At 43.1% G+C, this 26,265-nt stretch overlaps 1 long non-coding RNA gene across 2 annotated transcripts in view; it reads left to right on the forward strand.

The window, feature by feature from the left end:
* Window positions 1-25,408: 25,408 nt before the first annotated feature.
* Window positions 25,409-26,265, forward strand: part of LOC125102822 (uncharacterized) — a 68,207-nt gene continuing 67,350 nt past the window's right edge. For both annotated transcript variants that reach the window (XR_007128204.1, XR_007128203.1), the window contains exon 1: window positions 25,409-25,541. This is a non-coding gene — a long non-coding RNA (uncharacterized LOC125102822). The remainder of the gene's footprint in view (window positions 25,542-26,265) is intronic.

Genomic DNA, 26,265 nt, shown 5'->3' on the forward strand with positions numbered 1-26,265 from the left:
CTTCTAGGTTCTAATTTCAACCTCCTGCTTTCTAGACCTGCTGCACAGCTGTCATCCTGGGGTTTCTTTCTGTTCTCTTCGAGGTTGAGACTACTCTTCCTTGCACACCGTGTCACCGTCTTGAACTCCTTTCTTTTACTATGGTGCATACTTGAATAACGCATTCAGAGATGGTTACTGTGTGATAAATATCTGAGTCCTTCCATATATATTAATGTCTGGATTTTATTCTTATTTGTAATTGACAACCCAGTAAGATATAAAATTTTATGTTTGCAATAAATTTTTCTCAAAACTTACAGATGATACTCCATACTTTTACGGTACTGAAAGTTGATGATAAGAGATCTGATGCCAGTATGATTCTGGTTCATTTGTAGGAGACTTTTTTTTTTTTCTGGAGATTTTATATTTGGCATTTCAAGATGATGGCTTTAGGGGTGTGTATGTGCATGTGTGTGTGGTGTTTTAATTTATTCTTTTCATGACTTGGTGATATCTGTAGACTGACATCTTTCTTTTGCTCTGGAAAAATTTTAATAATTTTCTGTCTTGCATGCTTTCTGTTCTTTTTCTTGAACATCTATTAAGTGAATGATAAACTTTTTGAATTGATTCTCCTAAGTCTCTTTATCTTTTAAATGTGTTTTCCCCTAAATCTTTCCATTAAAAAAAAAAAAAAGATTTACTTGTTTATTTTAGAGAGAGAGAGAGAGAGATTAAGGGCGGGAGGGGCAGACGGAGAGGGAGAGGGAATTTCAGGCAGACTCTGCGCTGAGCATGGAGCCCAATGTGGGGCTTGATTTCAAGACCTTGAGATCATGGCCTGAGCTGAAATCAAGAATTGGATGCTTAACTGACTGTATCACCCAGGCACCTCAGTCTCTGCATTTTAATTTATACTCTGAGAGATCAATGTTTTTCTTATAGCCCTTCTATTGAATCTGTCATTTTGTCAATTAAATTTTTTAAAATTCAAAAATATTTTCATGTTATCTAATATTTTTGGTGAGCATCCTGTGTTTTTTTCCTCCTCCTCTTCCTTTTTCTTCTGTGTAAACTATATAAATGTAAAGTCTATGGCTTTTTTCTTAGATACTGATTGGGAAGTTTTGAAGGTCTCTTCTGTTGCCTATATTGTCTGCTTCCTTTAGGGTATTTTGTTTTTGTTTGTCCTTTTCTTTCTTTCTTGGGCTGTTATTTTTTCTTCTAATTATCAGTTAATTGATGCAAACAGTTTTTATTTAGTTCTCAGTTTGAGCCAGATGCTGAGCAAGACAAACCGGGTCTCCATCCTCATGGAGCTTGCACTATATGGGGGAAGTTGCAATTATCAGGTAAATAAATGGATAAACAGGGATTTTAGTTTGTAGTAAGTGTCACGAAGGAAATAAAGTGGGGTGATCTGAGAGTGAGTGATGAGGTGGGGATCCTGTAGAGTGAGTGGTCAGGAAGGCCTATTTTAGAATGGGACAGCTGGCCTGATGCTAGCAGTGTGACAATAGTGGGGGTGGTGAATGGAGAAGGGTCAGATTATGCAGCACATTTGGGTAGGCCCTGGTCTAAGGCTTTGATTTAACTGCAGCAGGAAATTATTGGAGCATTTTAAGAGGGAGGTGATGATCTGATTTATGTTTTTAATGATCAACTCTAGCTGATAAGGGGAGAGGAAGCGGGGAGGATAGGCAAGAATGCCAGCAGGAAACCATGAGGAAACTTGCAGGGTCTAGGCAAGGAGGATGAGCAGCAGGGTGGTGGTCAAGAAGGGTCACCAGGAGAAAGGGTCGTGAGGGCAGGACAGAAAGTGTTCTAAGGAGAGAGTGGACCATTGTGATATCTGCTGCTGAGATATCTCAGAAAGTTAGGACAGAGCAGTGAGCATTGCTCTTGACAAGTGAAGTGTTGGTGACTTAACACTAGGTGAACGGCAAAGGGGAAATCAGAAAGAGTGTTTGCCAGGGTCTGGACCTCATAACTGCAAAAGTTATTATATTAGTAGACTTATCACTTTCTACCAGTAGCTCAGAATTAAAAATTCCTTTAATATTTGTTCCTAACTCAAAACACTTTATAGAACTGTCCGTATTTCTTCCAACGCCCTCCCCTTTTCTGAAATTTCCCTTTTATTCTTATGATTAGATCAGAAATCACCTTCCATGAGGAACAAATGGGTTTTTAAAAAAATTTTATTAACATATAATGAATTACTTGTTTCAGGGTACAGGTCTGTGATTCGTCAGTCTTACACAATTCACAGGGCTCACCATAGCACATACCCTCCCCAATGTCTGTCACCCAGCCACCCTATCCTTTCCACCCGCTTCCCCTTCAGCAACCCTCAGTTTGTTTCCTGAGATTTAGAGTCTTTTACGGTTTATCTCCATCTCTGGTTTCATCTTGTTTCATTTTTCCCTCCCTTCCCCTATGATCCTCTCTCTCATGGTTTTAAAATTTTTATTTATCTCCATGTAGTTCCTGATTATTTATAGCCACAAAGGGCTCTTAAATTTCACTTTGCTAAAGGGGGTATGTGTGGGGACTGGGGCTTCTTTCAGACTGCTGCTGCTGAAACCAGGGAAAAGGGAGGCTAGAGTAGGTGGTAGGGAATTATCAGGAAATGGATGAAGTTATCGAAGCTATGATATGCGGTTTGGGTGCACTCAGTACTTAAAATCCAGAAATTAAACCATGTATCCATAAACTTTCTTTTAAAACCTAAAAACAAAAAAACATGGACTTATTTCCAAAGTATCTAACATACCCATTTTCTTTTCTCAAATTCCAAACTCTTTGAAGGTAGTGATCAGATTCAACTCGTAGAGGGGTGTGTAAGAACTATCAAAGCGACCAATATGTGTCTTCAATTCTAAAGGTATGATTTCATTTAATCCCAACAACAGCCCTAGGTGATAGATTATTTTAATTTCTATTTTACAAATGAGGCAATTGATCTTTGGACAGGGACTAGACATAGTCACACAGCTAATTACAAACATATGTGGTAGTCTAACCTACTTCAATTTCCAAAACCCATGTTCGTCCATCCCTTTATCCTTTTCCTTTTTTTTTTCTAATTTAGCTCTTATTTTCATTGAAGATATAGATGCATAGAGTACAAACATAGAAATAATTCTACATGGGTAATTATAAAATATAGCAGTTCCCTGTCCCACTCTCCAGAAGCTTCCACTTCAATGACCACCTGATTCTTTTGACATTCATTTCTAAACTTGTAAGTAACCTATTTCTTTGTTATTTAAAAATTTTTTTGGAAATTAAGTATTTACCTTACATGTGGAATACAAGGACTTTGTCCTCTATTACCTAAACCACCTGATTCTTTTGACATTCATTTCTAAACTTGTAAGTAACCTATTTCTTTGTTATTTAAAAATTTTTTTGGAAATTAAGTATTTACCTTACATGTGGAATACAAGGACTTTGTCCTCTATTACCTACCTGTTGCCTAGCACACAATTCATCTTCTCCATTCTTCCAATATAATTAAATTGTAATTTTGGTGAGTGCACTATTCAGAGTTTATTATGACAGTGGATGTTGAATCACGCAATACACAATCATTTCTTTCTGTTATATCTTTTTGTTTTCCTGAGAGTTAATAATTGCCTTCTTGTTTCATTTGCTTAGTTTTCTTTTTCCTTTCTTTTCTTTTCTCATTTTTTTAAATGTACTTTTTATTTAAAAAGACTTTATTTATTTACTCTAAAGAGAGAGAGAGCGAGTACAAAGGGAGAGGGAGAAGCAGACCTCCACTGAGCAGGGAGCTTGATGGAGGGCTTGATCCCAGGACCCTGGGATCATGACTTGAGCCAAAGGCAGATGCTTAACAAACTGAGCCATCCCTGTGTCCCAATTTGCTTAGTTTTCTATATACTTGTCACTAATTCAATGCCAATTCTTCTGATCTATTCAATTTCATCTTCTCAAAGGAATCTCTTCTGGATTTTCTGATCACCTCCAAACTGGACTGGTTGCTGTGTATACAGTGATATATCTGAATTCACCTATTACCTTGATTAAATTCTTCACCTCTTTCCTTGCAAGTCTGAAAAAGTCTTTTTTTTTATCATCTCATTTAGTTGATAGATGAGTATAAAATTCTGGGTTTCAAAACATTTTATTTTAGAAATTTGGAGGCTTTGTTTTATTATTTTCTGGCCTGTAAGTTACACAGTACCTGTGGGGTGGTTTTTTTTTTTTTTTTCCTTCTCCTTCAATGTTTGCAGGACTTTCTCTCTGTTCCTAGAGTTCTGAAATATCACAATGATGTATTTTGTTGTGGATCTATTTTGCTTCCTCCGTGGAGATTTGGTGGGTCCCTTTTAATGTAGAAACTCTGTCTTTCAATTCTAAGAGTTTTTTTTTTTCTTTCTCTCTCTTTTTTTTTTTTTTTTTTTTTGGATTATTTTGCTGGTGACTTCTCTGTTTCTTTCTTTTTTTTTTTTTTTTAAATCCCAGACCAATTTTCAAATTTTTTCCCTCTCTATTTCTTTCTCTTTTGTTCTTTTTCCAGGAAGTTTTCTTATATAATTTTCTACTTCAAGCTATCTTACTTTAATTTCCAAGTATTATTTGAATGTTCTTCTTTCATAGTTGTTTTTTTTTTTTTTTAACCAACCAGATTACTGTTTTCCACTATCTCTCTAAGGATATCAGTGATGATTTGGAGAGATGTTTTCTCTTTTTACTTGCTTTTCTTAGTTTGTTTTGGTCTCTGGCTTTTCAAATCAACATATTTTATTGTCTCTAAGACTCTTCGTGCAGGTGCTTTCTTGATGTTATGAGAAGGTGTTCCTGAAATTATTTGGTGCAGCTCTACTATGATTGCTTCCTGGCTGACAATACCATCAATTTGTAATTTCTATCCGGACTTCAGAAATGTTCATTCAGAGATATCAAACATTTGTGTCATAGAATCAATGAAATGGGGTAAATATTTTTCTCAAATATTTGGGGATCCTTGCCACTCTTCCCATAGCTTAAGAGTGTGCACCAAAAATCTGTTTGAAGTGCTCTCTCTGTGATGGTGATGATGGTGGAGCTGGTGGGTGGAAAGCTTTACTGAGAGTAGCCCTTATTGTTGGGTGGTTTTGCTTGGCTATTTCATTAGGAAACCTTCCAATGATTATTTTCTCTTGGGCCGACTGGATTCTCAAGAGAAGAATTTTGGATCTTCTGCATGGAGATTGTAAGCCTGGCTGCCAGTCTTCCCAGAGTCAAAAAGAGAAGGAAGGGGACACCTGGGTGGCCCAGTCTGTTGGATGTCAGATTACTGGTTTTGGCTCAGGTCACACAATCATAGGGTTGTGAGATCGAGCCATTGGGCTCTGGACTCAATGTGGAGTCTGCTTGGGTTTCTCTCTCTCTCTGCCCCTCACTTCACTCAACACATACATGCATATGCTTTCTCTCTCTCTCTATCTAAAACAAATAAATAGGGTGCCTGGGTGGCTCAGGTGGCCCACCGAAGCCTCTGCCTTCGGCTCAGATCATGATCTCAGGGTCCTGGGATCGAGCCTGCTTCCTCTCTCTCTCTCTCTGCCTGCCTCTCTGCCTACTTGTGATCTCTCTGTCAAATAAATAAATAAAATCTGTTTAAAAAAAATAAAATCTAGAGAGAGAGAGAGAGAGGGAAAGAGAAGGAAGGCTAAGGTCCCGGGTATTAAATGTGTACACTTTTGCTTAGTTGTTTTCTTCCATATAGTTTCCCTGCCCTCACTTCTGCCTAATGTTTTTTAATTCAGAGATGTTCAATTATATCTCTCTAGTGGAGGTCTTTTCCTTTTGTGGAGTTGGGAAAAAAAGCTGGTGGGGTCTAAAAGTGCTTTTCAAACAAACTCTCAACCAAACCTTCTGTTGTTAGTACTGTCTTTTTCTTTGCTCTTAAAGAAAACTGGTTCTGCCAACGCCTGAGCCTTTTGAAGGTATATGATGAATCAGTCTGCCCCTTTGCTTTCCTTGCTGTTGGCTCAGATTAGCTAAACCTTCCTCCTACATACCCCCCTCAATTTTTTTCTATCCTTTTGGGTTTATGCCTTAAAAATCACCTTACTGTTACTTTATTTTGGTTTAGGGAAGAAATGGAGGTGAACATTAATGTTCAATCTGCCATCTTTTTTTTTTAAGACTTTATTTATTCATTTGTCAGAGACAGAGAGAAAGCATACAAGCAAGGGAAATGGCAGGCAGAGGCAGAGGCAGAAGCAGAAGCAGGCTCCCCATTGAGCAAGGAGCCAGACGTGGAACTTGATCCCAGGACCGTGGGATCATGACCTGAGCCAAAGGGAGACACTCAACTGACTGAGTCACCCAGGCGTCCCTCAATCTCTCATCTTTAACTGAAAGTCATCATTTATTTTTTAACTCTACTTACAAGATGTAAGTTCAATTCAGAAACTTGGAAAACAACGAAAAGAATGAAGGGGAAAACATAACCCATTTGACTAGAGGGGAAAGGGGTGGAGAGACAGGGTAACTGGGTGATGGACATTGAGGAGGATATGTGTTGTAATGAGCACTGGGTATTATATAAGACTGATGAACCACAGACCTAACCTCTGAAACAAATAATACATTATATGTTAACTAATTGAACTTAAAAAAATAAAAATTTGTGGTAAATTCTTAATTTTGGAAATGATGAGTAAACTAGCATTCAGACATTAAGGACTTTTAACACATACCCTCAGTTTGACCCATAGAAGAGTTATTCCTATGTACAATTCAACCATCAGCATGGAGCTATTTTTAAAAATATTGTCATCAAAATGATTAGTATTCTTTGTAAGTTTTTGCCAATCATGTAGACAAAAAAAAAAACCAACAAAACGTTTTTTTAAAAAACAATTTACCTTTCTTAAATTGTAGTGACTTTAGGTCTTTTAATATATATAGTCCCATAAAATCTGATATGAATTATCAATTTGTATTTCTTCTTTTATAAGTTAAATTTTTCATTTCCTTCTATGAATTACATATCATTTCATTTCATCACCTATTACCAATTTGTGCTTTTATCTTATTGATTCACAGGAACTATCAAGGTTATTGATCCAGTACTTAAATAATTTTCCATTTGTCTTTCAATTTTCTAAAGGACTTTTTCATTTTGTGTTGTCAAGCAATTGATGCTATGTTTTTGTTATTTTGTGCTTACCTACACAGTCTTCTAGTTCTTATATGGTTCTATAAGTCATGAAATAAAGCTCTAACTTTAGTTTCTCCTTATATCATTTACCAATTGTCTCAGCAATATTTATTTAAAATATACCATCACATTGATTTGCAAAGCTGGAAGTATCATAATTCCAGACTTCAAGTTGTATTACAAAACTATAGTGATCAAAACAGTATGGTACTGGCATAAAAATAGACACATAGATCCATGGAACAGAATAGAAAATCCAGATGTGAACCCACAACTATATGGTCACTTAATATTTGACAAAGTAGGAAAGAATATTCAATGGGAAAAAGACAGTCTCTTCAACAAATGGTGTTGGGAAAACTGGACAGCAACATGCAAAAGAATTAAACTGGACCACTTTTTTACATTGTACACAAAAAACGAATTAAAAGTGGATTAAAGACCTAAATGTGAATACTGAAACCATCAAAATCCTAGAGGAGAACATAAACACATGGACAGTAACCTCTTTGATACTGGCTACAGCAACTTCTATCTTAAGATATGTCTCCTGAGGCAAGGGAAACAAAAGCAAAACTAATCTATCGGTACTTCATCAAAATAAAAACTGTACGGTGAAGGAAATGACAAAGCTAAAAGGCAACCTACGGAGAGGGAGAAGATAATTGCAAATGAAATACCTGATAAAGGTTTAGTATCAAAATATACAAAGAACTTATAAAGCTCAACGTCCAAAAAATGAATGATTCAATTAAAAACTGGGCAATTCCAAAGAAGACATACAGATGGCCAACAGACACTTGAAAAGATGCACAACATCAATGATGAACCAGGAAATACAAGTCAAGACTACAATGAGATATCACCTCACACCTGTCAGAATGGCTAAGACCAACAATATAAGAAACAACAGGTATTTGTAAGGATGTGGAGAAAAGAGGGTATGCAAACTGATGCAGCCACTGTGAAAAACAGTATGTAGGTTCTTCAAAAAGTTAGAAATAGAACTACCCTATGACCAAGAAATTGCACTACTAGGTATTTACTTGAAGTATACAAAAATACTAATTCAAAAGGATACATACACCCCAATGTTTATAGCAGCATTTTCTATAATAGCCAAATCATGAAAACAGCTGAAGTGTCCCTTGACTTATGAGTGGATAAAGAAGATGTGATATATATATATATATATATATATATATATATATATGTATTAGAATATTACTCAGCCATAAAAAGAATAAAATCTTGCCATTTGCTATGATATGGATGGAGCTAGAGAGTATTATGCTAAGTGAAATAAGTCAGTCAGAAAGAGACAAATATCAAATGATTTCACTTACATATGGAATTTAAGAAACAAAACAAATGAGCAAAGAAAAATAAAGAGGGTGCCTGGGTGGCTCAGTGGGTTAAAGCCTCTGCCTTCAGCTCAGGTCATGATCCCGGGGTCCTGCGATCGAGCCCACTTCAGGCTCTCTGCTCAGCGGGAAGCCTGCTTCCTCCTATCTCTCTGCCTGCCTCTCTGCTTACTTGTGATCTCTGTCTGTCAAATAAATAAATAAAATCTTAAAAAAAAAATAAAGAGAGGAGAGGCAAACCAAGAAACTGTCTCTTCACTCTAGAGAACAAACTGGTGGTTACCAGAGGGGAGGTGGGGGAGGGAATGGGGGAAACAGATGATGGGGATGAAGGAGGCCACTTGTCCTGATGAGCACCAGGTGATGTGTGGAAGTGCTGAATCCTTATATTGTATACCTGAAACTATTATTGCACTGTATGCTAACTCACTGGAATTTCTTTATTTTTACTTTTTTCCCAAAGATTTTATTTATTTATTTGATATAAATATCAAATATTTATAAAGATAAAGAGCATAAATAGGTAGCATAAATAGGTAAAGAGCATAAATAGAAAAGCAGGCTCTCTGCTGAGCAGAGAGCCTCACCCAGGGCTTGACCCCAGGACCCTGGGATCATGACCTGAGCTGAAGGCAGATGCTTAACTGACGCAGCCACCCAGGTGCCCCTAACTCACTGGAATTTAAATAAAAACTGAAAAAAAAATATTGTTACATTGATTTGAAATGTCCCTTTGGATCTGTTTTAGAACAAAGACCATAAACCTTCCGGGACTCCATCCTCCCCCTTCAGAACAGGTGAGTTCCTTTTTCTTTCTGTGTCTCTATGTCTTCATCTGCTAGTGATGTCAGGGAACTGCATTATTCTTGATGTTGCTGTTTTGTGGCCGGATACGCCCTTATTCATTCACTTCACAAACATATATGGACCTGCTGTAGAGCTGGTGTTTGTGCTAGGCTCTGGGAATACAAGAGAAAATCAAGCAAGCCCTTTGTGGTAGTTACAGCAGCAAGCCTGACAGAGTTATCTATGAGTAATTCTGCTGTCTTAGGACAGCTCTTCGCTCTGCAGGAAAATGCAGGATTACAGAGAGTCTGGAAGACATTGAGCAAAATGGTAATGGTAGTTGTTTCTGGGGGTGTGATCATAGTTGAATGTGGATTACTTCTTTCTTGTTTTCTGTTTGCTTGTAGCTTCTACAAGCATACACATTATTATTGTGAAATTATTATTGTTTTTGTTAAACGAACCTCAGTTTCAGAGTTGGCTTCCTCGTAATCCTTGGTTCATAATGCTCTCTTGGGTCCCACATTCCCTTTATGAAAAGAAAACAAGGAGAAGGGATCTACAGAGGTTAGTGCAGACCCAAGGGAGGGAGGCTTTCAGAGAATGTGATGGGAGGGTGTTCCTGGGGTAGACACATCGGGGGTGGTGTGAGGGTCCCAGGTGCAGCAGTCTGGAAAAACGTGGCCTTTGGGGAATTCTGATAATTCAGCTTGTCAGGAGCTGAGGTCGTAAACGAGAGTGACCATGTGCTCTATCTGGTGTACATACAGAATAGTGGAAAGAATAATTTTAAGGCTGTGAGCATTTGCATGTCTAAGGGTCTCATATATCCAATTAAGCCAGTCCTTTGGGGCATTTTCTCACAAATGGAGGATTAGAGAGTCATCCTATTAAAAAGTGTAACTTTTAAATATATCTCTGGTATTACACTAGTACCAGAGAAATAGACTCTAGGCTGAAAAATCCTTAGGTGAAATAAACAGTATAAACAAATGCGTATTTACGGGAATTACTAACAAGGTGAAAACTTTTACAAAGACCATCCTCCTATCCAGCATGATCAATTTGTCCCTCTCTGCTGCATTTGTCCCAAGGGACTGCCGAAATGTCCTTTACTCTTTTTCATCTCCGTGCCTCTCTTCTCTACCTACTGATTCATTTCTCTGCTCTCCTTCCCAGAAGAATGACACCATATTGTCTGTTCCACTTTTCCTGCTCTCCTGAATCCTCTCAGGCAGGCTTTCCACCCTACTGTGCCACTGAAACTGTTGTTACCAAAGGTAACAAAGACCCATGTCTTGCCAAATCCTATGGTCCATGGCCATCTCTTTGTTTGCTGTGTCTTTCAGCAATATTTGGCAAGGCTGACCACTTCTTCCTTTCGGAAGTATTTCTCTGAGCTTTCCTTCCGTTCCATTCTTCTAGATTTCCTGCCACCTCACCAGCTCCTCCTTCCCAGTATATTCCACTCCAGATGTCGGAATAGCCTAAGACCCAGCTCTGGGTTCCCCTCCCAACCTCACTGTTGATGCTTGCTCCTGTTTTCTCCCCAGTGATGTCCTTTGCAACCTTGGCTTTCAATACCATCTATATACTGATGACTCCCAACCGCTTGATTTCCCCCCTGGATCTCTAGATGCCTACCCCCACCTGCTAGCTCGACATGCCCACTTAGCACTTTATTAAGAGCTTATGCGGCCGTAACAGAAGTCTTGGCTTTTCTACTTCCTCGTGACAGTTTCTCCCGAGTCTTTTCCGTCTCAGTAAATGGCACGACCACCTTTCACACTCTCCGGGACCTCACACACAGAAATCATTCCTGATGCATCTCCTCCTACTGCTGCTTACATTTATCCACGTGTCTTAGCTGATTTATTTTGAAAGTGTATTCCAAATCTGACCGCTTCTCCCTGATAGCACCGCTCACAGCCTCGTCTAAGCCACTGACTTGTCTCAGCTGGGTTACTCTAACAGTTTCCGCCTGGCTCCACTGCTGCTCTTCCTACCACTTTCCAGTCATTTCTCTGCACAGTGGACAGAGTGATCCCTGCAAGCAGCATACACTTACTAATGACTTTGGCTGTCAGTGACACTGAATCCAAACCCCTTCTGAAGCCTCCAAGACTCATGCTCAGCCCCCACCTGCCTGACTGTGCATGTTTTGTATATTTCCCGCCTTCATTTTCTGCCTCTCAAACACACTGACCTTGTTCCTGCCCTTGGACATTGGAGCTTGCTCTTCCCTCTGCCTGAAATGTTTTTTTTTCCCTCCAAGATCTTCACATGGAAGGTCTCTGCTTAATTGCTAGCTCCTTGAAAAAGCCTCCTTGGAGTCACCTAGATCCTCTCTAATGCAAAGTGTTTTACAAAATTCTCAGAGTAGAACTTATTCCTGATATTTCCCTTTTCTTTTTATTTTTGGCATTCCTAAACAGAAAGAAAGCTCTGAGAGAGCAAGAACCTTGTAGGATGTATTTGCAGCTCTATCTTTGACACCTAGAACAGTGCCTGACACTTGATAAGGGTTCGTTGAAGGGCAATGTGATATCTTGTTACCCCTTCATAATAGCGCTGTGAGAAATATTATTGTCCTCCACTTGCAGGTGGAGAAATGACATCAAAGATGCCAATGAGTTTCTCTGAGGTCTGATAGCCATTAAGAATCTAAGTGTGGGATCAGATTCCAGAAACTTGGATTTTAAAAACAATTATACTGTCTGCAAAATCTATCCTTTTGGAATCCAGAACTTATTTTATAAAAAGGCGGAGGGATTCTAAAATGTCTCGAAAGAGATAAATTTTTATACCTGGGAAAGCAAACACAAGGGAAACTCAGTTTAATAAAAGTGTTAAAAACTATTTTTGTCTGCAGAGCTAATAGGATTGAAACAAAATTACTTCTTTTTTTTTTAAACCTGTAATTAACACATAATGTTATTTTTGTTAGAACCCGTAGCTTGGACACAGATCCTAGTATTGAGTGCACAGAACTCTAGGAAGGGAGACAGACAGGTTGTGTCACATTCAGCTTTGGCTTGTCCCATGAAGGTTCCTATCTTTCTGGGTGTCTCTCCATAAGTTTTGCTCAAACATATGTACATGAATGATTTTGCACACACAGAGCCCTCAAAAGGATTTCAGAGAAAGTAGTTACATATTTGCACATGTAAATAATCAAGTGTGTCCCTTTTCTTCACCCCCCAGGACCCAAGTTCTTGAGGCAGCCCATTCTAAGCATGTCCTAAGACCCTTGAACTTTCATGGCCCACACAGAGTCACCGAGGTTCTGCAGTGGGTGTGGCTGGCAGTCATGGTGTGCCCTCTGATCTCTTGCCCTCACAGAATGGGGACAAAGAAAGGGCTTTTTGTCCAAGGAGGTAGGATCTCTTGGAGGAGAAATCCGCACTACACTCCAAGTCCTACCTGCATGGCTCTGGGACATTTTCCTCAGTATACTCTGAAAGTATCCCCTTGACCTTTGGCTCTGCTTAGAGAATGGTGGGTGGGGTGAAGGTAGGGAGGAAGGGATATTCCAGCAGAGAAGCCCAAAGGCAAAAACTCTTAAGTTTCTCTACCTTGATTCTCCAGGTCAATTCCTTTCCAAGTATCCCACCACCAATTGGAAAAAGGTATTTTTTTGACAACTGGGGAAAACCTAACATGAAATCTGTATTAAATGTATTAGATTAAAAATCTTAATTAGATGTATTAGATGCTGTTGATTTTGTTGGGTGGAACAATGGTGTCATGGCTATATTTTGAAAGTCTTATTATCTGTTAGAGATACATCCTGAAATATTTACGGGGAAAACAACATGATGGCTGAGATTTGCTTTAAGCTGCAGAAGGAAGAATCTTATGTATGTTTGTGGAAAGGGGGCATATAACACAGGTAAGGCAGAATGTTGATAGTGGTTGAAATTGGCTACTGGAGGATTCTTCATATTCATCTCTCTAGTTCTGCATAGGATTGAAATTTCCTCAATAAAATGGCTTTTAAAAAGCCATTATTATTATCCATGATTATCCTGTCAGGTTTATAAACTACCATTTTAATTAATCTAAAGAGATTAGTGATGCATAGGGTCACTTAAGGAGTTTATATAGAAGGAGTTCTATAGAGGATCCTAGAGAATGTAAACTCTTCTGCTCAGTACTCACAACTAAGTGCTTTAAAACAATCGATTTTAATGACAATGAATTTTCTATATAAGTAGCTGTGACAGTTAATTTTATGTGTCAGTTTAGCCAGACTATTTCATTATTTGGTCATACACCAGTCTCGATATTGTTGTGAAGGTATTTTTTAAAAGATTTTATTTATTTATTTGACAGACAGAGATCACAAGGCAGAGAGAGAGGGAGGAGGAAGCAGGCTCCCTGCTGAGCAGAGAGCCCAATGCAGGGCTTGATCCCGGTATCCTGGGATCGTGACCTGAGCTGAAGGCAGAGGCTTTAACCCACTGAGCCACCCAGGCACCCTGTGAAGGTATTTTTTAGACTTTAGGTAAGGCAGATCATCCTCTGTGTGGTGGGTGGGCCTTACCCAATCAGTTGAAGGCCTGAAGAGAAAAGATTTAGGTTCCCTAAGGAAGAGGGAATTCTTCCTCCAGATGGCTGCAGCATCAGCTCCTCCCCGGTCTCCAGCCTGCCCACCTTGCCCTGCAGATTTCGGATTTGTCAGCCTCCACAATCATGTGAGCCAATTCCTGAAAGAAAAACAACCTTTTTCCCTCTCTCTATACACATATCCTGTTGGTTCTTTTCCTCTGGAGAACCCTGACTAATTAATAGACTATGCTTCTTGAGTTATCTGGTCAAGTTTCAACTCTTTGGTGCAAATCTTCCTAAAGGATAACCCCCTTTTTGGTCATAATAAATAGATCCCGCTGATCCTAACTGAAACATTCTTGGATGATTCAGGGCTACAGCGGGGGTCTGGAGTCTGAATGAGACCTGTAGAGGACAGGGGAAGCATAAACTTAGGGGGTGCTAAGTGCTTCGCATATAGCTGGCGCTCCGTGAACGTGTCATGGTGCTCTGCTCAGGCCCTCCCGTCCCTGGGGAACCTGTGAGTCCTGACCGCTGTGGATGCCCCTCTCTGTGTCTGTCACCCCGGGGTGGTCACCCACCCTCTGAGCTTTAGACCCCACCTGCCAAGGTGCATCTCAGGCAGGGCACTGAGACAGTGGAGCTGGGTTGGATTCTCACTACCCTACTCACGACATTTTTGCACCAGAGCGCTGCTGGCTGCACAGTGCGGAAGGTGTTAGAGGGAGGGTCTGAGCTCGAGACATTACCTGTCTTCTTCCTTCCCACACGCTTGCTCACCTGAGGTGATTTTCCAGCCCAACATTGCGCCCCCCCCACCGCCACCCTGGCCCGTGTGTCTGATTATGACAGGGCCAGTGGGTGCCCAACGGTCACACAGCCTCGGGGTGCTGGACCAGGCTGTGGAGGGCTGATGAAGCACTGAAGATAAGGACCGTAAATGCGAGGATTTGGATCTCGTTACCCCATGAAGCTGGGAAACAAGATCAGAAGAAACTGGCCCACCCTGTGGGGATCAGGTAATGTGGCGGTTTTGGAGCATTTCCACACATTCTTTGGCATTTCTCCATTGAAAGGCAGGTTCTAATTCCCAGCTCTTTGAAAATGGGCCGGCTCCGGTGACTCACTGCAGAGAGAGAGAATGTGGCAGAAATGGCACTGGATGACTTTGGAAAGCTGCTTTCAACGGCAGTACCGCTTCTGCTTCGCTCCCTGGCTCGCTCTCTCTGTCTCTGGCTCTCTCTTTCTGGGGAGGCTCGCTCCCATTTCCAGGCAGCATGGAAAGCACCACGTGGGTGCTCCAGAGGTGGCCCTGGCCAAGGCCCTGGTGGACAGCCGGCAACACCTGACAGGTGAGGGCCCGGCTTCCAGGTGTTTCCAACCAGCAGCCTGCCAGCCCCGCCAGCTGATGTCTAATGGACTGGAGATGAGCTGTCCTTGCCGAGGTCTGCCCAGGTGCCAGATCTGGGAGCAACAATAAATGCCCTTATCGTTTTAAGTCACTATATGTTGGGTAGTTGGTTATGCAGCCATAGGTAAGTGGGAGAGATGAAAACACTAGCAGGAAAGCTACTGTTCACAAGCACTTACTGTGCATTCAGACCCGCACGAAGCACTGTAAACCATCATCTCATTTGATCCTCACGGCAACGCTGTAAGGTAAGGTGAACACTATGTTTTTAACCCCCACTTTAGAAATGAAGAAAATAAGACCCAGAGAGGTTGAGTAACTTGCCCAGGATCGTGGGGCTGGTGAGAAGCAGCGTCAGGGCTCAAAGCCGGAGCCCGTGATGCACACGATAGGTCACGAGGAGCTGCCAGCGTTGACGGACGGGCTCCGGCTGCTGACTGAGGGCGGCGGGGGGTCCTGGTGTCACCGCTTCAAGTTGCCTGGCAGTGTCCGCTGCATCTTACACTTCGGCAGCTTGGCTTCTCTTGTTGGTCCCTGCCCTGGCCGGACACTGGCTACTCTCTGCTCAGCCCCCTCATCCTTCTGTCTGCCCAGCGGTGCTTCTCAATGTCCTCAATGCACCGGTGGCATCAAACCTCCGGCTCAGACTCGCTGCAAGAGCATCTCTGCAGGTGGGACCCACGGACCTGCCTTTCTCACAAGCTCCCGATGGGATTCTCATGCAGAAGGCATCTCAAGACCCATGCCTTAGGGACATATGCAAACCAAGGAATATGCAGGTACACAGTACATACACTGGCATACAATCCAGACTGGAAAAGGAAGGGGATCCTGACACAGGCGGCAGCATGGGTGAACCTTGAGGACATTGTGCTCAGTGAACTCAGCCAGCCACAAAAGGATAAATATTGGATGATTCCACTTAGATGAGGCTCCTAGGGTAGTCTGATTCACAGAGACAGAAAGCAGAAGGGAGGGAGGGTTGGACGAGGGGGAATAGGGACTTGTTTAATGGGTACAGAGTTTCAGTTTGGGAAGATGGATCATGGCCAAGGTTACGTAACACTGAGAATGTGTTTTATGCCACTGAACTGTATACACATTAAAGTGGTAAATTTTGGGGCACCTCGGTGGCTCAGTCGGTTAAGCGGCTGCCTTTGGCTCAGGTCATGATCCCAGATTCCTGGGATCCAGCTGCATGTTGGGCTCCCTGCTCAATGCCCTCAAGGAGACCTGCTTCTCCCTCTCTCTCTGCCTGCCGCTCTGCCTATTTGTGCTCTCTTTATCTCTCTGTCAAATAAATAAATAAAATATTTTTAAAGAAATGTAAGTTTTATGTGTTTTGCCACAAAAAAAAAAAAAGACCTGCAAGGAAACCCAGAGCGGAGGCTGCATGCCTCTTTGAGAGGTGATCACAGAGCCCCAGTGACTTGCCGTCATCTCTCTGCACACCAGCAAGCCACCGACTCTGTTCCCCTTCTTGCAGCTGATGGAACCGACAGAATTTGCCCAAGTTCCATTTCCTGATGTGCTGGAGAATATGCAAAGTCCCAGTGGAATTTTGTGGGACAAATGCTTCCAAAGTATCCGGGGCACCGTTTTCCCCCTTGATTTGGACACCGCTTGTCAACTCATGCTTGACCTTACATGGCCTTCATGGCTGGGGAGAGTTGACCTTGATGCTACCTTGTCCCATGGAATTTGTGCAGAGCAGTTGCTGCAGGTGTGAGTCAAGATGACAGCTCTGCTGAAATACAGCATTTTTAAGTGAAAGGCTTTGATGCCACAGACCCTCCTCGGAGATGAGGCCTGATTTTCCAGAGGGACACTCATGGGACAAATGCCGCCACATAGGATGCAAGCCCCATGGGCTTCACTGCTACTCTGCGATGTGCTCCCTCGTGATGAATCCACAGCATCCTCCTCTTTGTAAAGCAAGGGGAATTGGTCCTCGGGCATACAGCAACCGTGTTGGCAACTTGCCAGAGATGCAGAGTGTCTGAAGGGGGTGCAGAGCTGCAAAGACAGGCTCTGTCTGTAAGGTGTTTGGAGACTGGTGGTGGGAGATAGGGAGTGTCCACACGAGAAGGGGCAATGCAAAGTTGCCTTGGGAAAGAGTTCTTCATCCACTGTGAACAGATGGCGGGTAGAATCTCCAGCAGTGGGCACTGGAGTTGGTGGGTGCTGAGGGGAAGGGCCAGTGGGCTATGGTGTCTTGGGTAGCTCTTGAAGGGTAGGGGGGCTTCAGGACTTCTAGTACTATGTTGAATAGCAGTGGTGATAATGGACATCCCTGCCGTGTTCCTGATATTAGCGGAAAAGCTTTCAGTTTTTCTCCATTGAGAATGATATTTGCGGTGGGTTTTTCATAGATGGCTTTGATAATATTGAGGTATGAGCCATCTATCCCTACACTTTGAAGAGTTTTGGTCAGGAAGGGATGCTGTACTTTGTCAAATGCTTTTTCAGCATCTATGGAGAGTATCATATGGTTCTTGTTCTTTCTTTTATTAATGTGTTGCTTCACATTGATTGATTTGCGGATGTTGAACCAACCTTGCAGCCCTGGAATAAATCCCACTTGGTCGTGGTGAATAATCCTTTTAATGTACTGTTGAATCCTATTGGCTAGTATTTTGGCGAGAATTTTTGCATCTGTGTTCATCAAGGATATTGGTCTGTAGTTCTCTTTTTTGATGGGATCCTTGTCTGGTTTTGGGATCAAGGTGATGCTGGCCTCATAGAATGAGTTTGGAAGTTTTCCTTCCATTTCTATTTTTTGGAACAGTTTCAGGAGAATAGGAATTAGTTCTTCTTTAAATGCTTGGTAGAATTCCCCCGGGAAGCCATCTGGCCCTGGGCTTTTGTTTGTTTGGAGATTTTTGATGACTGTTTCAATCTCCTTACTGGTTATGGGTCTGTTGAGGCTTTCTATTTCTTCCTGGTTCAGTTGTGGTAGTTTATATGTCTCTAGGAATGCATCCATTTCTTCCAGATTGTCAAATTTGTTGGCGTAGAGTTGCTCATAGTATGTTCTTATAATTGTCTGTATTTCTTTGGTGTTCGTTGTGATCTCTCCTCTTTCATTCATGATTTTATTTATTTGGGTCCTTTCTCTTTTCTTTTTGATAAGTCTGGCCAGGGGTTTATCAATCTTATTAATTCTTTCAAAGAACCAGCTCCTAGTTTCGTTGATTTGTTCTATTGTTTTTTTGGTTTCTATTTCATTGATTTCTGCTCTGATCTTTATGATTTCTCTTCTCCTGCTGGGTTTAGGGTTTCTTTCTTGTTCTTTCTCCAGCTCCTTTAGGTGTAGGGTTAGGTTGTGTACCTGAGACCTTTCTTGTTTCTTGAGAAAGGCTTGTACTGCTATATATTTTCCTCTCAGGACTGCCTTTGTTGTGTCCCACAGATTTTGAACTGTTGTGTTTTCATTATCATTTGTTCCCATGAATTTTTTCAATTCTTCTTTAATTTCCTGGTTGACCCATTCATTCTTTAGAAGGATGCTGTTTAGTCTCCATGTATTTGGGTTCTTTCCAAATTTCCTCTTGTGATTGAGTTCTAGCTTCAGAGCATTGTGGTCTGAAAATATGCAGGGAATGATCCCAATCTTTTGATACCGGTTGAGACCTGATTTAGGACCAAGAATGTGATCTATTCTGGAGAATGTTCCATGTGCACTAGAGAAGAATGTGTATTCTGTTGCTTTGGGATGAAATGTTCTGAATATATCTGTGATGTCCATCTGGTCCAGTGTGTCATTTAAGGCCTTGATTTCCTTGTTGATCTTTTGCTTGGATGATCTGTCCATTTCAGTGAGGGGGAGTGTTAAAGTCCCCTACTATTATTGTATTCTTGTCGATGTGTTTCTTTGATTTTGTTATTAATTGGTTTATATAGTTGGCTGCTCCCATGTTAGGGGCATAGATATTTAAAATTGTTAGATCTTCTTGTTGGACAGTTCCTTTGAGTATGATATAGTGTCCTTCCTCATCTCTTATTATAGTCTTTGGCTTAAAATCTAATTGATCTGATATAAGGATTGCCACTCCTGCTTTCTTCTGATGTCCATTAGCATGGTAAATTATTTTCCACCCCCTCACTTTAAACCTGGAGGTGTCTTCGGGTTTAAGATGAGTTTCTTGTAGGCAACATATAGATGGGTTTTGTTTTTTTATTCATTCTGATACCCTGTGTCTTTTGATTGGGGCATTTAGCCCATTAACATTCAGGGTAAGTATTGAGAGATATGAACTTAGTGCCATTGTATTGCCTGTAAGGTGACTGTTATTGTATATTGTCTCTGTTTCTTTCTGATCTACTACTTTTAGGGTCTCTCTTTGCCTAGAGGACCCCTTTCAATATTTCCTGTAGAGCTGGTTTGGTATTTGCAAATTCTTTCAGTTTTTGTTTGTCCTGGAAGCTTTTAATCTCTCCTTCTATTTTCAATGATAGCCTAGCTGGATATAGTATTCTTGGCTGCATGTTTTTCTCGTTCAGTGCTCTGAATATATCATGCCAGCTCTTTCTTGCCTGCCAGGTCTCTGTGGATAAGTCTGCTGCCAATCTAATATTTTTACCATTGTACGTTACAGACTTCTTTTCCCGGGCTGCTTTCAGGATTTTCTCTTTGTCACTAAGACTTGTCAATTTTACTATTAGGTGACAGGGTGTGGACCTATTCTTATTGATCTTGAGGGGGGTTCTCTGAACCTCCTGGATTTTGATGCTTGTTCCCTTTGCCATATTGGGGAAATTCTCTCCAATAATTCTCTCCAATATACCTTCTGCTCCCCTCTCTGTTTCCTCTTCTTCTGGAATTCCAATTATTCTAATGTTGTTTTGTCTTATGGTGTCACTTATCTCGAATTCTCCCCTTGTGGTCCAGTAGCTGTTTGTCCCTCTTTTTCTCAGCTTCTTTATTCTCTGTCATTTGGTCTTCTATATCGCTAATTCTTTCTTCTGCTTCATTTATCCTAGCAGTGAGAGCCTCTATTTTTGATTGCACCTCATTAATAGCTTTTTTTATTTCAACTTGGTTAGATTTTAGTTCTTTTATTTCTCCAGAAAGGGCTTTTATATCTCCTGAGAGGGTTTCTCTAATATCTTCCATGCCTTTTTCGAGCCCGGCTAGAACCTTGAGAATCATCATTCTGAACTCTAGATCTGACATATTACCAATGTCTGTATTGATTAGGTCCCTAGCCTTTGGTACTGCCTCTTGTTCTTTTTTTTTGTGGTGAATTTTTCCACTGTGTCATTTTGTCCAGATAAGAGTATATGAAGGAGCAAGTAAAATATTAGAAGGATGGCAACAACCCCAGGAAAATATGCTTTAGCCAAATCAGAAGAGATCCCAAATCGTGAGGGGGGATAAAGGGGATAAAAAGAGTTTCAGAAAGAAAAAAAAATGTAACAATTAAAAGAAGAAAATGAATAAAGAAAAAAATATAAAAAGGAAAAAATATATTAAATTAGATAAAAAACGTTAAAAAGGAAAAGGGTAAAAGTTTAAAAAATTTAGCAGAAGAAGAGGAAAAAAATTGAAAAAGAAAAAAAAATTAACTGCAAGACTAAAGAATCACGGGGACAAAGCCATGAGCTCCGGCTTTGCTTTCTCCTCCTCTGGAATTCCGCTGCTCTCCTTGGTATTGAAACTGCACTCCTTGGTAGGTGAACTTGGTCCTGGCTGGGTTTCTTGTTGATCTTCTGGGGGAGGGGCCTGTTGTAGTGATTCTCAAGCCTCTTTGCCCCAGGCGGAGTTGCACCGCCCTTACCAGGGGCCGGTCTGAGTAATCCGCTCGGGTTTGCTTTCGGGAGCTTTTCTTCCCTGAGCACTTTCCGTAGAGTTCCGGAGGACGGGAATGAAGATGCGGCCGCCCAGTCTCTGGCCTGGAGGAACCAAGAGCCCGGGGCCCTGCTCCTCAGTGCGCCCTCAGAGAACAGCGCCCAATTACTTCCGTCACCCTGGCCTCTGGCTGCCCTCCGAGCTGACGGAGCCTGCGACCGGTTCAAGGTAACCCCGAGCTCAGAGCTCACTCCTCGGCTCTGTCTCTGTAGCCGGCTTCCCTGTTCTAATACCGGTAAGCTCTGCGACACTCAGACACCCCGATCCTCCTGTGACCCTGCGTGAACTGAGGCCACGCTGACCCCGCGTGGGCTTCACCCCGGTTAAGCCTCTGGAGTGATGTCCCTCAGTGGAACAGACTTTTAAAAGTCCCGATTTTGTGCTCCGTTGCTCCGCTGCTTGCCGGGAGCTGGCCCTCCCCCTGCGGTCTATCTTCCCGTCGCTTTGGATTCACTTCTCTGCCAGTCCTACCTTGCAGAAAGTGGTTGATTTTCTGTTTCTAGAATTGCTGTTCTTCTTCTCTTCGATCTCCCGTTGGATTTGTAGGTGTTTGCAATCTTTAGATAAGCTATCTAGCTGATCTTCTGCTACCTGAAGTAGTCTCAGCCTGCTACTTCTCCGCCATCTTGACTCCCTAAAATCGGTAGGGGGGCTTCAGGCCAGTGGGGTAGACTGGAAGGAGTGGCTCCAGGGGCTGCCAAGTACACCAGCGTGACCGCTGTGTCTGGGGAGGCAAGAGAGGCCCCCCCGGGGCAGAACGTTTGAGGGGCCCTCATGCTCGGTGGCTGCCCTGCAGTCACACCACTCTGCTGGCCTCCTTAAATTTTGCACCCTCACTGCCTCCCTTGGTGCCGCCCAGCCGGGCCTGCTGGAGCCACAGGTCCATGGGGAGATGGAGTTGGCCAGCAGGCACGTGGTTGTGGGGAAGTGAGGGCCAAAGATGGCTTCACACACGCCCCACGGGAGGAGGCTGGCTCAGGGTTCCACTGGAGGCCACATCTCAGAGTCTTTTGTCAAAGGTCATTGATTCCCAAGCTACAACAGTTAGTGCCCCAGATGAAGTCAGCGTTTGATTTTTGACCTTTGGTGTCTGGGGACCTTGCTCTGCATTTCCCTCCTTTAGTATCATTCATTGAGGCCAGGTATGGGATAGATAGGAATGTCCTCTCTCTGAGGATACTGTGGTAACCGAGGTGCAGTCTGGGTTGTGGATATGTGGGGGTGGGCCCTGGGCTCCCGAGAACCAGTGAGCATTTGTTTCGCACTGTTTGGGCATCTACCCTGGTTCTTGCTCAGGATGTTGATGTGGAGGGCAACCCCGACACTGAGCCCTCTCTACACTTTCTTTCTGAAAAACCTGGTCACTAGCTGCCTTTCTGAACTGATAGGACAGGGGCAAGAGGTCATTCTCTATACTGGAAACTGTCACCCGCCTCATGGTGGCTTCTAGAATGAGCTCAGCCGATCCCCTACTCTGGGCAGTAGGGGAGCGTTTGTGACCAAGGCCCCAGCTGTGGCACCAAGCCCTGTGCTGGGTTTGTGCTGAGGCCACACCGCCCATGGGCTGCTCCCTTCAGTGACGGCGGGTACTGGGCGCATGAAGGCAGACCCCATGTCTTCCTCGGACCCCTTCCTCTTTCTCTTGACCCAGGCATTTCCCCTCATGAAACCCTTGCGTATTTAGTTCCATCTTGGCCACTGCTTTTTGGAGGGTCCAGATCAATGCAACTTACTTTTTATCTTGCAAAAACTGAAAAGAACTTTAAACGGACCATCCAAGGAGCTTTAGTGACAGAAGGCCTCCGACAACCATTTGAAGGCGACTGAATGATACGCCTGGGTAGCCACAGGCCTCCTGCTGTCCACTGCAAGATGGCCCTTATGCTGGATGTGGGACCCCTTCTAGCTTGTGTGATGCTTGGGGAACAGTTGAGCCGTTGAGCTCTCAGGCTGAGAAGAAGCCGAAGGTTCTCAATTCCACCGGGGTGGGTGCTAAGGGCCAGACTCGGTCTTTTTCTTGTCATTACACCCATGTCCCTGCAGTGCACCACAGGGCACAGGCACTGAAGCCGGGTTGAACCCATGGACACCAGTCTGGCCAAGTGGGAAGGCACTTCACCTGGCTGGGTCATCAGTGACATAGGGGTCTATCGTCCTTCTGACCTCAGAAGGCTGCCGTGACAAAGCGCAGGAAAGCCCCTGGGAGGTGGAGCAATGCTATAAAAAAAAAAACAAAACCAACAAAGCAAGCTGAGTCACAACTGCTCTTCATGGTTTCTCTTCCTCAGCTCTGTTTGCTTTCTCCTTTCTTTCTTGGGAGTTTTCCATTTCAGAAATCTCAAGGTAAGACAAGCTGGAAAATCTGCCCCGGGTTTTCCTTATCAAAATGCACGAATGAGCTGATGGTCAAAGTTTGAACCTGCACCTGGTCTACACCTGCTGACCCCTGAGAGGCTCTCGGAGGGGTTTCTGCAGAATGTTTCTGTGCTGCAGAGGTGAAGGGAGAACTTGGCCAATCTGGGAACTCCCACTGCAAAGGGCATATTGTATCAACGTTGAGTTTGCAGGAGCCCAGTGAAGAGACTCGGTGAATTACTAGATGAAATAGTCCCATGATTTTGCATCGCCCTGAATGAACACAAATGGGTTCTGCATTTAAAAAAAATGTACCTGGGAGAATTGGGTCAATTACTTACCACAGACAGGGGGGAAATGTCCTTTATGCTAATCTGATACTATTAAAATTCAATCTGGGCGCTGAGGTTTGAATTCGCTGCTAAAGATACAGAGGTCCTATACCCTGGATACTAGTTTCTCATCTCCTAACTTTGTTTTAGTAATGGAAAGCACAACTGCTTAGGCTACAGTGCTCCTAGGATTTATACGATGCCCTCCGCACTGGCACATTTATACACAGCTTCTCTGCCCAGGCACATGTGCTGAGCAAGAAGGGAAGGCTGGGAGGGTGTTTTATATCCTTTGGCACAAGTTGGAGGAAATGCTCTGTAAAAGAGAAAACCACCTTTTGGAATCAGAAAAGGCAAGAGAACAGGAGACTGAAGGTGGAATTCTCTGCGGATGGGACGCTCCTGACGCTGCCACCCCCTCCCCTGTTCCGTCAGTCAGATACTCTTTCCATCAGTCGCAGAATCTGCTCTTTTCCACTCCTCTCATTTTTTTCCACCTTCAGAAACCTTTGCCTCCTCCCACTGTGGTGTTTCAGCAAATCCACTGCCCTTAAACCAAGTCCCCGTCCTTAAGCTTTGCCATTAGTCATTTATTTAGGAATATTTGGGAGAAGGGGGGCAGGGAAACCAGAGTGCTCAGATGAGGCCTGTCTGTGTTGCTTTTCTGCCCCTGAGCCCATGGTTGTACCCCCCCCCCCAAACCCACTCAGCATGTGGTGGTGGCATCTCAAATTCTGTATTCGTTGTGAGAGAAAAAACGGAAGCAGGGGCTGTGGAGTGGGGTGCACTGTGGCCTTGGTGCAGTTACCTGCACGGCTCCCCAGGACAGGTAGTTCGACTTGAGTGCAACCTACTCCTAGTCCTTTCATCAGGGAAATGAGCCTGCCATGCTTTTGCTGACTGCTTCAGGCAGAAAGCCCAGAAGCTCCCCAGGGATGCTGTGGGGCACCTTTCCTGCCATGGGGGTTCTCATAAAGAATCACCACATCCTGGCTGTGCGACACTGGACAACTTGCTTGGACTCTCTGGGCTCCAGTTCTCACATCTGTAAAATGGGAATGGTAAAAGATAGCGTAGAGCTTTAGCAAGGATTTAATGAGAGAATACGTGTAAAACCGCCTCACACTTAGCAGTGTTGTCTGCTATGATTTTCATTATTGTTTCTGAAGGAAGAGGAGTGGCCTCCCTGGCTGTGAAGTCATAGGGGAGGTGGGCAGGGAAGTGGGTCAAGTGGGAGAGGCAGAATCACTGGCTCAGGATCTTGAACAGAAAACACCTTTTACAGATCTAGGCTTCATGATGTGTTTTTTTGGGTGTCATCTCTGTAGACTGGGCAGACACAATTATCCCCATTTCATAGATAAAGAAACTGAGGCTCAGGTGGCCTAGAGCCCTGTCCAAGGTCATCCTCCTGTCAGTGGAAGAGTAGCAACTGATTTGAAAGGTCCCGCACTTTCCCCTGCATCACGTTATCTCCTTATCTGACCCTGAAGTCAGGAGCAGCTGTCCCCAGTCACTCCACGGTCAGATGCCTAGCTCTGGGCCCACATGATCTTGCTCAGGCAAAAATAACTTCAGAGCATGCAATGCCTTTGCTTGGAAAGAGGCTTACATTTGTTACATGGAGCACACGGATGAATTAATTCACCAGCAAATGAAATGCGTCCTCTGGACCCCAAGGCTGTTCTTGGGTTAACATCCTGTAAACACGGCACACATTAAGGTGAGGTGTGAAGGGTGGGTGGATTAGGGTAGAGAGGATGCAATTTTCCAGAAATTGAAATAAACATCTCAGTTAGACTGGAAATAGATGGACTTGCCAGGGGCTCTGGAGGGACCCAAAGTCCCTGGGAGTTTAGCATCTCTTCTTTTTGGTGTCTCCAGTGGACACGGTGACCAGACCCCCAAGTAGCCCTTGGACTCTCCCTGCCACCCTTGATGGTCTCTCCTGGTCTTTTCTCCCTTTTTTTTATCCCAGGCCACTCTTCCCGTCTTGAGGGCCTTGTGATTCCCTACACATGGTGTGAGGACTTCTGGGCATCAGCGTGTGCCTCTCTGCAAAAAGTTCATGTATGATGGGGCGGGCCTCTGACAGCCCTCCCAATAAGACTGGACACAGAAAGCACATAGGTGAAAAAAACACGAGAGTGCCAGATACTGCATGTCCTTTGCATGTGATCGAAACAGCAGAGGCCATATCTGCTAACTTGGACTATCTCATATTCTTGCTCTGAATTGAGCTCTTTGGATGTAAACTTAGGCAGGAACCAAGCCTCTGTCTGATAACTTTAACACAGAGCTGGACCTGCCTCTTTCTGCAACCCTCCCCACCTCCTTCCATTCTAGGCAAGATTTTTACAAAGCCTAACACCATAGCTACCTCTGGACTTTGCCATGGCATGAGTCTCCAGGTGTCCTTTTATCGTGGATGCTTGGGGTTAAGTTTC

The sequence above is a fragment of the Lutra lutra genome, chromosome 6, assembly GCF_902655055.1.
Source record: "Lutra lutra chromosome 6, mLutLut1.2, whole genome shotgun sequence".
Lineage (NCBI taxonomy): Eukaryota > Metazoa > Chordata > Mammalia > Carnivora > Mustelidae > Lutra > Lutra lutra.